Genomic DNA, 13,712 nt, shown 5'->3' with positions numbered 1-13,712 from the left:
AATGACCCTATGAGTTGTGATTATAACCCCCATGTTACAGATGAGGAAATAAAGGCATGACTTGACTCCAGGGGGTGCTGTATACAAGAACACAATAGGAATTGTGGCCCCAGAATTGTTCAGCACAGTGGGACCACAAAGAGATGAGGCTAACGTGCCTGATTTAAGTAAAAGGTGGAGTCAGACCTTGAACTATTACGCTTGATCGCCTCTATTTTCTCCTTCTTTAAAGCCAGCTTTTACATTGGGATTGTTTTTATTTATTATGTGTGTAAAACAAATAACTACATCCTGGTCTCACTTGGATATTCGTAAGGGCCTGTATCCCTACGTGGGTGAATATGAGCCATCCTGCCTCCTGGGCGGGGGTGGGAGCCGCCCCAGCAGACCACAGCAGTGGCACAGCAGGATGCCAACGCCAGCAGGACCCGTGGGCACATTCCTGAGCTTAGGTAAAAGGATTCCTGCGGAACCCTCAGAAATAGCTGGGGCGAATTCCAAGCCATTAGGCTGCTGTGGGCTTGCACCTTAATAATTTAGGAATGACAAGAACTTCTTCAAGGAGTAAAAGACTTACATAATCACACACATCTCAGGCTAAGGCCTGGGACATGAGGGATTATATAATAATGCTCTATATGAAAGAAAAATAGGATTATATTATGCATTGTGCATGTGAACTGATTTTTTATTCAATATGTCATAAATGCTTGGCAGCCTTTGAAAAAAGATAAGGTAGCTACTAGCTGTCTCCTATGTGCCTTGTTGGCCATCCAGCAGGTAGACTATAATTTGCTTCTCTAATCCCCTAGGGGGCGTCGATGTTACTTTCTAAATCTAAACGATGTTGCAGGGACATCCTTGGCCTCCAGTGGCTTCAGTGTGTCTGACTTTCCCAAGGAGCTTGTAAACATGTAGATCCTGGGCTCACCCTGTGTAATAACTACTGCTCAATAACAAATTACCCCCAAGCCTAACAGCTTGAAACAATGACTATTCGTTTGTCTCACAGAGGTTTTGAGAGTCAGGAATTAGGGAGCGTCCTAGCTGGTTGCTTCTGGCTTGAGGTCTCTCAGGAGTCAAGATGTGGTTCAGACTCAACTGAGGCTGGAGGATCCGTTTCGAAGGCGGCTCTCTCACAAGGTCTGTGCTGGCTGTTGGCAGAATCCAGCTCCTGGACCTGCAGAATTCTCTATAGGATTGCTTGAATGTCCTCATGACATGGCGGCTGACTTTCCCCCACAAAGAGTGACCCAAGAGAAAGCAAGACAAGGCTGCAGTGTCTTTTATGACTTAACCTCAGAGGGCGCTCTGTCACTTCTGCAATATGCCATTGCATTAGTCACAGAGGCCAGGCCTGTTCAAGGTGGGAGGAGACTGTAAGAAGGTGGGTGTGAATACCAGGGACACAGCGGGAGGCAGGAATCACTGGGGGTCATCTTAGGAGATTCCGATTTCACAGGTGTGAGTGAAATGCAGGGATCCCGCCCTCCCCTTACTTTATTGTCCCCAACCTTTTTTTTTTTTTTTTTTTTTGAGACAGAGTCTCGCTCCATTGCCCAGGCTGGAGTGCAGTGGTGGGATCTCGGCTCATCACAACCTCCACCTCCTGGGTTCAAGTGATCCTCCTGCCTCAGCCTCCTGAGTAGCTGGGATTACATGTGTGTGCCACCACGCTGGCTAATTTTTGTATTTTTAGTAGAGACAGGGTTTCACCATGTTGGCCAGGCTGGTCTCGAACTCCCAACCTCAGGTGATCTGTTTGCCTTGGCCTCCCAAAGTGCTGGGATTACAGGTGTGAACCATAGCCTGATGCCCCTTGTTAACAAGTGCCCAGGGTAATCTGTTGTGGGCACTCTGAGCATATATTTCAGAAGATACCTGTATATCCCTGACTGGTCACCTCTCTGATTATTTTTTTTTAGGATAGATGCCCAGAAGTGGGTTTTCTTGGTGAAGGGGACACCCAAGCATAATGCTATTGGTATCTTCTATCACTCCATTCTCTAGAGAGGGGACCTCAGGCACCACTCTGGATATGGAGCCATGAAAGACGCTTCAACCACACTGTTTGCCTGTTTTTAGCATGTGGGTTGGACAGGAAGAGGTGACTAGAATGACAGGCAGAATATATTTTGCGTTTCTTGCCTGACATCAGCAAAGCACTGAGGTTGGTGGCAGCGGCGAAGTTGTCAACCAGAAAAATGCATTAGCTCAGCACAGATTTACTAACTCAGTCTTCAATTCCTCTTCAAGAGGGGCTGCGAACGGGTTCCTGAAATTTGCTTGCCCTGGGATGTGGGAGTGATGGGGCAAGAATGCCATTGGTATCTTTGGTTTGTGTATACAGTAGAAGACTTTGAACAACTGAAAATGACTCATTGGCCTGTACATGGACATTTAAAGAAAAGACCCTGGGCAGACTTCACTTTGGAGTCACACAGACGGAGAGTTTCGGTCCCAGCTCTTCCTTGTTTGGTTAGGAGAACTTGGGTGTTACTTGGTTCTTCTGAGCCTCGGTTTCTTAGTCTATATAACGGAGGTAATTATTTCAATGGGTGTGTATAACTTTGAGATGAAAAAAGAGTAAAAAGCCCAAATAATTGGGGGTCATTTTGAAAATCAGATGATAGCTGGAAACCCTGCAGGGGCATCAGTTTTGTGTGGCCCTTCTTCTGATAACATCTATCTGATGTATTGAGCTAGCTTTCCTGACCTCTGACTTAATGTGGTGTAGGTTAGCCCCATTCCTGCCTCCCTGGGTAGGCAATTTTGTTACAGGAAAGGGGTCCCGACTGAGACCCCAAGAGAGGGTTCTTGGATCTCGCATAAGAAAGAGTTCAGGGTGAGTCCACAGATTAAAGTGAAAGCAAGTTTATTAGGAAAGTAAAGGAGTAAAAGAATGGCTGCTCCATAGAGCAGCCCTGAGGGCTGCTGGTTGCCCATTTTTCTGGTTGTTTCTTGATGATATGCTAAACAAGAGGTGGATTATTCATGTCTCCCCTTTTTAGATCATAAAGGGTAACTTCCTGACATTGCCATGGCATTTGTAAACTGCTGTTTGAGGCTTTCACAGTGGGAGTGTAGCAGTGAGGACGACCAGAGGTCACTCTTCTTGCCATCTTGGTTTCGGTGGGTTATAGCCGGCTTCTTTACAGCAATCTGTTTTATCAGCAATGTCTGTAAGACGCATATCTTGTGCTGACCTCCTGTCTCATCCTGTTACTAAGAATGCCTTAACCTCCTGGGAATGCAGCACAGCAGATCTCAGCCTCATTTTACCCAGGTCCTATTTAAGATGGAGTAGCTCTGGTTCACACGCCTCTGACGATTTTAGCTTTGGCCAGTCAGAGGACTTACTGCATCCCAAGCCACAACAAGGTTCAGGGAAGGCACATGACCCTAGCCGATCCAATCAGAGTGAATTCCAGGACTTGTGAGAGAGATCCTGATAAAGATGCATTCTTCTGCTGAGGGGCTGAGCTGGTGGGATGTAAGCCAGGAACTGCTGTCATTTATTTTGTTACACTGGCAGAAACACCTACCTGAGAGTGAAGCCAACACAGAGACAAAAAAGAGAGAAGAACCAAATATTGATTCTGTCTTTTGAGCACTTCGATCAAGTTGCACCTGAACTTTCAAGTTATACAAGCCAGTAAATCCCCCTTTAGGCTTAAATCAGTTTGATTTGAGTTTCTGAAACTTTCAGTCTTGCATAGTAACAACTGAGGTAAAATTTGGGGCTATGTGAAAGCCCCAAATAGCAGCAAATTATCTGTGTTAAATTTCCATGCATTTGATAGCTTTGCTGGAGATGAGGCAAGGTTATATTTTCCTGGGTCACTGTCTCATCCCCTTGGGAAAAGGAACTATTTGTGTTCATTTTGAAAAGCCAGACATCTGGCCAATCCTAGAGAAATAACATAAACTCTGTTTCTCAAAGCACGAGTGTGTCTTTAGAACGGAATATCTTCTCTGCTTACTGTATACCAGACACTCTTCAGAAATTAACATGTTTCTTTGTAATTCACAGAAAAAATACCCTAACAAAACCCTGAATGAATAGAATTTATAGTTTTGGCTTTTTCTTCCATCCTTTTCTCATTAGATCATTGGCTCTTGCTACTAGCTTATATTACAATTTGATATGATAGTTGATTTAGCACAAATTTTTATGTGACAGGATAATTCATTGCAACACCATTAATTTGTGTTTTGTTTTGTTACAAGAAAAGACTCAGAATGGTTGGAAGTTCTTTATAAATTCTCCTCTACTGCATACTGTTAAGAAGGGGAAAGAGGAGTGCTGGGTTGGTGGGCATGCAATGTCTGCTCCAAGTGGTACTCAATAAATGTTTCTTTTACTCTTTCCTCTTCTGTCTTGTTAGAACATTGAAACATACTAGAAGTGTAGTTGTCTGTAGGCAGAAGAATTCTCCCAGGGTCCATCAAAACCTACTCCATAGCCAATGACCTAAATATGAAGCCTGTGGATTCACATCAGACAGAGGACTGGTAGATGAGAGCTTTCGGGGCTGCTGCAGGAGTGCATAGGCTCTGACTCCATTATCCATCACAGAATGTTACCATTCAAAGATCAGTGATAAACATCCTAGATAATACTGGCAGCCAGGAGCTATAGAGCCCAGTTCCAAGAAGGCACTCTGTAATCTCAGGGAACTTGAACCATTCTGTTTGCCCTTCAGCTTGCAGCCCTTGGCTTATGGCTCAAAAGATAGAGAGATGAGTGGCTTTGAGGAGTGGGGAAGAGGCAGAAACAATGAGCGAGGAGGGAGATCCCTCAACACCAGAGGGGTGGGAGCTCTGCAGATGCCTCAATCCACTCTCTCATGGGATCCTGGGGAGGTGGCTGGACCCCTACTGGTGGTCAGGCTGGGGAGGTGTGGAATGGCTGGGGTACGCTGAAAGAAGCTGGACCCTGGGTACTGGGCCCTCCAGCCTCCACAAACATTCCTGTGGCCAAACTTAATGGATTCTGCAGAGTTGGATGATAAACAGTAAGGTCATGGGGAAGTGAAGGCCAGAGTTTATCCTTTATTTCCTGGCCCCAAGTTAAACCTCTCAGATTCTAATGTGACCTTAGGTGGAAGGACCAGCTCAAAACAGGGAGATTGATTTCTTGCCAACTCCATAGGTTGGGGGCTCAGAGTTGATTAAAAAATGAGCATGGCATTTATTACACATTTCATTTTGCAGGTGATGTTTTGTAAACATAGCTATTATTTATTAGATGTTTACTAGTGCCACACACTGTGCTGAATATTTTAATTTGCAGTATTGACTTTGCCCTTCAAAGCAACCCCATGATATTAGATATTATTTGCTACAACTAATTTACATTTTGTAGATGAGGAAACTTGAGTCTTAGAGAGATTAGGTTGCTTGCTGTAGCATATGTTGTTGGTACCCCTACAAGCCCCACTCCTACCCCCTTGGGTTTTACCATTTCCGAGTCCGTGGGCAGGACTTCCATCTCCTAGCATTGGCAGCTCTTTGCCCAAGGACTCTCTTTGGCCACCAGATTCCCCCATACATAGTAGGCCAGAAGTGCCTAGGGGTTAATGCCTCTGGCAGCATCCCTCAAATAATAACATATGGGAGTTGGAGTATTAACACCCCAGCTCCCTTGCTGCTTGGATGAGTTAGCATTGAGGCAGTGTTTAACATTGGTTCTCCAGCAGAATTCAGCTCCAGTGATAGCTTCCTTGATACACACCCTTTATTGGTTCCTCCTCTTCCCCACTGCCTTGTGGTGCTTCCTGAGGTCACTTTCTAAATCAACTATGTACACTCAAACCCTTGTCTTAAAGTAAGTTTCTGAAGGATCCTGAACCAAGATGCTTGCCCATGGTAAGTTGCAGAGCTGGGATCTAAATCCTGTTCTGCCTATCTCTAATGCCTGTGCACTTAGTCTTTGCACTGGAGGTTTTCTTTTAAGCATGATATACCAGCATTTTGAGTGTCTGCAAGGACTCCATGATGTACAAGTTCTCTGCCACTTGGCAAGCTTGAAAGCAGTGATCTCAGATATGTGCATGTGAAGTGAGTGGGAACTACACAGACCCCTGATCTTATTTACTATGGAAGTGTCAGGGAGAGCAGTTTCCATAAGCCAATGCCAGGGTGGAATTCTTCTGCTCTTTGGTGGGAAAGAGGAGGGAGGAGTGTGCTGCTCTGAGGAGGGGTCTGTGTGCTGATGCTGAGTCTAATTAGCATGCTTCTTGAGTACATCTCCTCCAAGCTGGCCATCTCTCAGCTGGGCGATAAAGTAATTTAACTAGGGCTGTCTTCCAGGCTAGAGCTCCTGGAGATTGCTCCCCATTTATCACGGAGGAAAAATCGGGATCCACAGCCCCTGGCTTGCCAGCATCATCTAGGCTGCACGTCATTGATCTTTGAATGGTGAAGTTCCGTGATGGGTAACAGAGACAGAGCCTGTACGCTCCAGCAGCCACAAAATCTCTTCTCAAACCAGTCCTCTGCCTGATGATGTTCCACAGGCTGTGTGTTTACTCATTGGCAATGGGGTAGGAGTTGATGGACCCTGGGAGGATTCTTCTGCTGAGAGATGCCTGCTCTGCTGGTTTGTCGTGATGTCTCTCAACAGAGAAGGACTGGGAGGAGGGAAGAAAATGTGGTTTGAATACGACTGCAGTGGAAATTGTATGTTTGCCTACATGCAGGGATCTGCAACCTTTTTTCTGTAAAGGCCCCGATAGTAAACATTTTTGGCTTTGCAGCCATGTGGTCTCTGTTGCAACTATTTAATTCTGTTATTGTACCACAAAAGCAGCTATAGACAATATATAGATGAATGACTGTGGCTGTGTTCCAATAAAACTTTATTTACAATAGCAGGCTGGGTTTGGCAGGTCAGCTGACTCTGGCCCACAGCACCCACCCTCTCTTACCCTCTTTCCTTATATGACCTGATTTTCATATCATCCTTCTCTTGTATCCCTTGTGCTCCTGGGAGATTGACTCCATCCTCAGTCATCAGGGGTGGATTGTGATTAGTTTAAGCCAATCAGCATTCCATTTCTCTGCCCCCAGCCCCCCTCCCCTGGACAGAATGATTGATTCAGAAGTGGACGGGTGACTGAAGTCAGCCAATGTGAGTGAATGTCAAGACTCTTTGTGAGTAGGGAGAAAGACAATTTGTGTCCATAGATTGCATGGGTTTCAAACATGAGACCTGGAGCTACTGCAGCTATTTTGTTCTCCCGAGGAAAGCCTGTTTGTGGATGAAGTCAGCCACAATGAGAAAGTAAGGATTATGAGAATTAGAAATGAAGAGTGAGCCCTGAGACTTTCCAATTATAAATTGCTTTTTAAAAAATGCCAATTTGTGACCAGGCACGGTGGCTCACACCCGTAATCCCAGCACTTTAGGAGGCTGAGGCGGGCGAATCACTTGAGGTCAGGAGTTCGTGACCAGCCTGGCCAACATGGTGAAACCCCGTCTCTACTAAAAATATAAAAAATTAGGCATGGTAGTGCCTGCCTATAATCCCAGCTACTCAGGAGGCTGAGGCAGGAGAATTGCTTGAACCCGGGAGGCGGAGGTTGCAGTGAGCCGAAATCGTGCCACTGCACTCCAGCCTGGGTGACACAGCGAGACTCTGTCTTAAAAAAAAAAAAAAAATTATAATAATTACAAAAATTAGCCGGGTGTGGTAATGTGCATCTGTAGTCCCAGCTACTCAGGAGACGGAGGCAGGAGAATGGCTTGAACCTGGGAGGCAGAGGTTGTAGTGAGCTGCGATTGCGCCACTGTACTCCAGCCTGGGTGACAGAGAGACGCTTCTCAAAAAATAAAATAAAAAAAATAAAAATAGGACAGGTGCAGTGGTTCACGCGTGTAATTCCAGCACTTTGAGAAGTTGAGGTGGGCAGATCACAAGGTCAGGAGTTCGAGACCAGCCTGGCCAATATGGTGAAACCCCATCTCTACTAAAAATACACACACACACAAATTAGCTGTGCGTGGTGGCAGGCGCCTGTAATCCTAGCTACTAGGAAGCCTGAGGCAGGAGAATTGCTTGAACCTGGTAGGTGGAGGTTGTAGTGAGCCGAGATCGTGTCACCGTACTCCAGTGTGGGTGACAGTGCGAGACATCACACACAAAAAAAATAATAAAAATAAAAAATGTCATTTTGAGATGAATTTTAAGTACTTCAGAATCTTAATAGGCTTTTTTGTAGCTAGACATTGTGCTTCACAGATATCATCTAATTTAATAGTCATAACAACTCTATGTACAAGGCTTTCTAATCTCTATTTAGCAGATGCTGAGACTAAGACATAAAAAGATTAGGTAGCATGGTTGAAGTACACCGTGGAGACGATCATGAGTGACCACCTGGAATCCCCCTGCATTCTCATATTTCAGCATTACATCCTGCCCCTGACCACAGTGATTGATGGCTCTTGGAAGAGGCATATGATGCAAGCTGAGCCCATCAGAATCCTCCTCTGGGATTTTTCTTTCTGGAGCTGGAGGAAAAGAGTTCTTTTTCTCTGTTTGTGCATCCCCCTTTCTAGAAATCTTTTTTTCTACTTAAATCTGCAAGATTGTAGAGGGAGTAGCCATTGTTATAGTATAACCCTGCCTCTGGTCACAGTTGATTGGTTTAAAGGAAAACACTTGACCCAACCAAGACTAATTAGTCCTGTGTTGGTTTGAAAATATATCTGTGAGAGGCGTTTGAATCAGAGTGACTCCATCTTGAGTGAGGGCTGGAAAATGAGGCTGGGACCTGCTGGGCTGCATCCTCAGGAAGTTTGGCATTCTGAGCCTCTAGATGTTTACGGTTAAGGGAACAAATTAATAATGTTTACTAAACAGACCCAGACTTGGGAGTGTCCAGATATCCTGATATCTGGAGAACATAGGCATTCCTAATTTTGCTTTAAAGATAGTAATATAGATTCTTGCAAAATATAGTTATTAAGAAAATTAATCCTCTATCACAAACTCTTAGAGCACATCTCCCCATATATACAAGCATTGTACCTAGTGGGGATGTGTTCCTCCTCTTACTTTCAGGAACGTCCTACTCTGTCTATGGAGTAGCTGTCCTTTCACCACTTTACTTTCTTTGCTTTTACTTTGCACTGCAGACTCACCCTGAATTCCTTCTTGCACGAGATCCAAGAACCCTCTCTTGGGGTCTGTACTGGGACCGCTTTCCTGTAACATATTTCTGGCGTCCACAGAAGGGACTATAGTGAGCAAACCACTGACTTTGGGTAAGCGGTGGGGTCCTGTAACATATTCACAGGTTCTTTGATACTCCTTCCTTCAAAAAGTGAAGCTCTCCCTTTCATAAAACGTGGGCTGAACTTAGGGGCTTGCTTTAAATTAATAGAATGATGGTATGTGATGTCTGAGGCTGATCATAAAAGGGATAGTTTCTGCCAGATGTTTTCTGTCTTTTAAAAAAATATTTAAATATTGATTTATTTATTCTTTTCAATCCAAATTGGTTTCAGGCAATGTTCTCTCTCCCAGATCACTCCCTTCAGGTGAAGCCAACTGCCTTGTTGTGCAGAGGCTCCAGCCTCCTGTGGAGAGGCCCACATGGAGAGGATCTGCCTTCACTAGCAGGAGCTTTCCAGCCACATAAGTGACTTCTTCTGGAAGTGGATTCCCCAGCCCTAGTTAACAGCATTCTAATTGTTAACCAAAAAGTGACTGAGGCCATTAGAGGTTTATTTAGCTAAGGTTGAGGATGCAACCAGGAAAAATAGAAATCGCAGGAGCGTCTGTGATCTCTGCTTTTCTCCAAAGGGGACTTTGTATGCACTCTGGTATTTAAAGGAGAAAGAGCAAGGAGTGGGAGACGGGAGGAAGCGAGGGAGATATGCAGTGAGGTAGATGGTTACATTCTTGTGAGGCCCTGATTAGTCTCAATAAATCTAAACTTTAGGCGGGGCACAGTGACTCATGCCTGTAATCCCAGCACTTTGGGAGGCTGAGGCAGTTGGATCACTTGACGCTAGGGGTTCCAGACCAGCCTGGCCAACGTGGCAAAACCACGTCTCTACTAAAAATACAAAACTTATCTAGTGTGTAGCTGTAATCCCAGCTACTCAGGAGGCGGAGGCAGGAGAATTGCTTGAACCTTGGAGGTGGAGGTTGCAGTGGGCCAAAATTGCACCATTGCACTACAGCCTGGGCAACAGAGCAAGACTCTGTCTCAAAAAAATCAATCAATCAATCAATCAACATTGTACATGTGAAAAGAGGGAGTAGAGGAAAAAGTCAATTATGTATTATCTCCCTCTCAGTAAATCTACATTTTACATAAGATAAACATGAAAAGAGGGAGTAGAGGAAATGAGGTCATGATTTGGGTTGTGAAATCACAGCTGTCCGTTTGGGAACAAAAGGAAGACAGTAGTGGTGGTTCAGTTCCCAAGCTTAACTTTCCCTTTGGCATAGTGAGTTTGGGGTCGCATAATTCTATTTTTTTTTTTTTTTTCAGAAGATGATTTCTGGCATGGGAGACACTGAGCCATACTCACCCAGCTAAGCTGCCCCTGGATTCCTGACCTGCAAGACACGAAGTGAGATAATAAATGGTCTTGTTGTAAGCCTTTCCGTTTCTGGGTAATTTCATTGTGCAGCAGTAGATAACTGATACCAGACCCTTCATTGAGTCTTTTGGGCTTGAAATGGAGAGAGTCAGGCTAATTTGGGATTTGGGATCTCTTGGCAGACATTATTTCCTATCATAAAGATCAGAATGCCAGAAGAAGCCAGTTTCCAAGCAAGAGAGGGCAAAATGAGAGAGGGAGAGTGGGAGAGAGAAAGAAGAGAACAGAGAGAAGACTGAGGTGTGTGTGTTATTTCTACCATTTATGGGTGACAAAACCCAGATTTACCTTTACAGGGATGAGTCTTTTCCCACTCTGTGTTCATTTCGTTCGATAGATCTGGCTGCACGCCCTCGCTTCCTGGGTGATTATGTAATTTACATAGTTTTAGCGTCAATATGAAGTAGTTTCTGAAGCTAGCCTCTGGGGTTTTCAGTTATCTGAGCCAGTATTTCCTCCCCACTTTTGTTTGCTAAACTCGGTTTGACTTGAGTCTCACAAGTGAAAGGGACTTCACTGAAACAGGAGCAGAGACAAGCAGCAGATAGAGATTAAGAAATTTCTTGAGAATGTACAAATTCCTGGATCCGGCTGTTCCCCAAACCCAGGCAAATCCTGCCTTCACTAACAACAGCCGGGCAGCAGCAACAGCAAACGTTCATTGAATGCTTATAATGAATTCCACCTTTTGCTAATTTAGTTTCTCTCACTCGCAATCAAGAAAGGCTTAAAGAATACAATATCCACTGCAAAAATATCTGGAAGGGGAGATAATGTGCCAAGGGAAGCAAATAAATCAAGGTTTACAAAAAGACAAAGGTGAAAGATTGTGTAAGACCATAACTGTGTCATGTGTAAATTTTGCCTAGACTTTCTCTGTATTCAGGACACCCTGTGGCAGGGACCTAGCCCCATGGGGAGACCTTAATGGATTGGATGCTAAGCTGATGCAGGCTTGGGGAGTTGCCAGAGAAGCCTAAGCAAGGCATACATCTAAAAGCTTTCTGAATAGTTAAAATTAGGACATAAATCTATCTTCTTCTTAAGAATGACAGGGATGGGGCGGGTGCGGTGGCTCACACCTGTAATTCCAGCACTTTGGGAGGCTGAGGCGGGTGGATCACTTGAAGTCAGGAGTTCAAGACCAGCCTGGTCAACATGGCAAAACCCCATTTCTACTAAAAATACAAAAATTAGCTGGGTGTTGTGGCGCATGCCTGTAATCCCAGCTACTTGGGAGGCTGAGGCAGGAGAATTACTTGAATCTGGGAGGCAGAGGTTACAGGGAGCCAAGATTGTGTTATTGTACTCTAGCCTGGATGACAGAGCCGACTCTGCCTCAAAAGAAAAAAAAAAAAAAAGAATGACAGGGATGGAAGATGGTGTTGGAAGGGGGAGGTTTTTTTTCTCTCTTAGATTTTTTTCCTTTTTTGCATAGAATATGAAGTTCAAGTTCTGTTGTTATTGTTGTTGTTGTTTTTTTTTGAGACAGAGTTTCACTCTTGTTGCCCAGGTTGGAGTGCAATGGTGCGATCTCAGCTCACTGCAACCGCCGCCTCCCAGATTCAAGTGATTCTGCCTCAACCTCCCAAGTAACTGGGATTACAGGCATGCGCCACTACGCCCGGCTAATTTTTTGTATTTTTTTTTTTAGTAGAGATGGTGTTTCTCCATGTTGATCAGGCTGGTCTTGGACTCCCAACCTCAGGTGATCCGCCTGCCTCGGCCTCCCAAAGTGCTGGGATTACAGGCGTAAACCACTGCAAATGGCCTACGAAGTTCAAGTTCTACTTCCTCTCTCTCCAGAGGTGCCCGCTTTTTAACAGTTTGGAGTGTATTCTTGAAGGTTTTTTCTATGCATTTGCACACATATACATCTGCCTATGTGTAGTTTTGCATTTACTTTCTTTTTTTATTTTTAACATAGCAAGTGTGTTTATTTTGGGTATAAACTATCTTTCATTGAACTGTGAGATGTTTCTGAAGATCCAAGAGAAGTGGACACAGCCAGAGTAGTTTATAAGCAGAATAGCTCATAACCCTGGTATGGAGAAGACCATTTCTTGAACTCACAGAACAATGTTTTTAAAATTTCATTCCTAAAAAAATACAAGCTGTTCTGGATAACAAAGTGGGAGACCTTGTGATAACCATTGTTTCTTCAGGATACTTTCCATTTTATGTATCCAGTGTCATTTCTAAATACTTAATAGACCATCACTGAAATACAGTGTATTATTCAGAATAGAAGGTATATACATTTACTATAAATACTTATCTTGCTTATACTGTGCACATATGTGGTTTTCAATAGCTTCAAGTATGCTAGAAATTTTTGACTGGCCCCTTTGGTGAACACCAGGCTATGGGCTGCATAAGTGGTAATGTCAGGCCTCTGAGCCCAAGCTAAGCCATCTATCCTCTGTGACCTGCAGGTATGCATCCAGATGGCCTGAAGCAACTGAAAATCCACAAAAGAAGTGAAAATAGTCTTAAGTGATGACAATCCACCACTGTGATTTGTTCCCACCCCACCCTAACTGATATTCTCCCCCGCCCTTAATAAGGTGCTTTGTAATATTCTCCCCCACCCTTAAGAAGGTGCTTTGTAATATTCTCCCCGCCCTTGAGAATGTACTTTGTATGTCTATCCCAAACCTGTAAGAACTAATGATAATCCCATCAACCTTTGCTGACTCCTTTTTCGGACTCAGCCCGCCTGCACCCAGGTGAAATAAACAGCCTTGTTGCTCATACAAAGCCTGTTTGGTGGACTCTCTCCACATGGACGCGCGTGACAGTAACACAATTCCGGGCACTCTTCTTTAGTTCCAGCTCTGGCAGAGATCTTCTCACTGTCGGAGACATGTGAAGTAGAACAACTCCATCTTAAATAGGACCTGGGTAAAATAAGGCTGAAACCTGTTGGGCTGCATTCCCAGATGGTTAGGCATTCTCAGTCACAGGATGAGACAGGAGGTCAGCACAAGATACAGGTCATAAAGACTTGGCTGATAAAACAGCTTGCAGTAAAGAAGCTGGCCAAAACCCACCGAAACCAAGATGACGATGAGAGTGACCTCTGGTC

The 13,712-nt window shown here is 44.4% G+C and overlaps 1 long non-coding RNA gene across 3 annotated transcripts in view; it reads left to right on the top strand.

Annotated features, from left to right (window-relative positions):
* The window catches only part of LOC103876045, a 34,986-nt gene extending 23,231 nt beyond the window's left edge, over positions 1-11,755 (top strand). Inside the window, exons 4-6 of one of the 3 annotated variants that reach the window (XR_004176187.1) lie at positions 9,146-9,274; positions 10,513-10,594; positions 10,747-11,755. This is a non-coding gene — a long non-coding RNA (uncharacterized LOC103876045). Of the gene's footprint in view, positions 1-9,145; positions 9,275-10,512; positions 10,622-10,746 lie in introns of those variants that run through there. The other 2 variants (XR_002515840.2, XR_004176186.1) reach the window with 2 other exon arrangements.
* The last annotated feature ends 1,957 nt before the right edge of the window (positions 11,756-13,712 follow it).

This window comes from Papio anubis, chromosome 9 (genome assembly GCF_008728515.1).
Source record: "Papio anubis isolate 15944 chromosome 9, Panubis1.0, whole genome shotgun sequence".
In the NCBI taxonomy this organism is placed as follows: Eukaryota; Metazoa; Chordata; class Mammalia; order Primates; family Cercopithecidae; genus Papio; species Papio anubis.
This window is presented reverse-complemented; position numbering and strand designations above follow the sequence as displayed.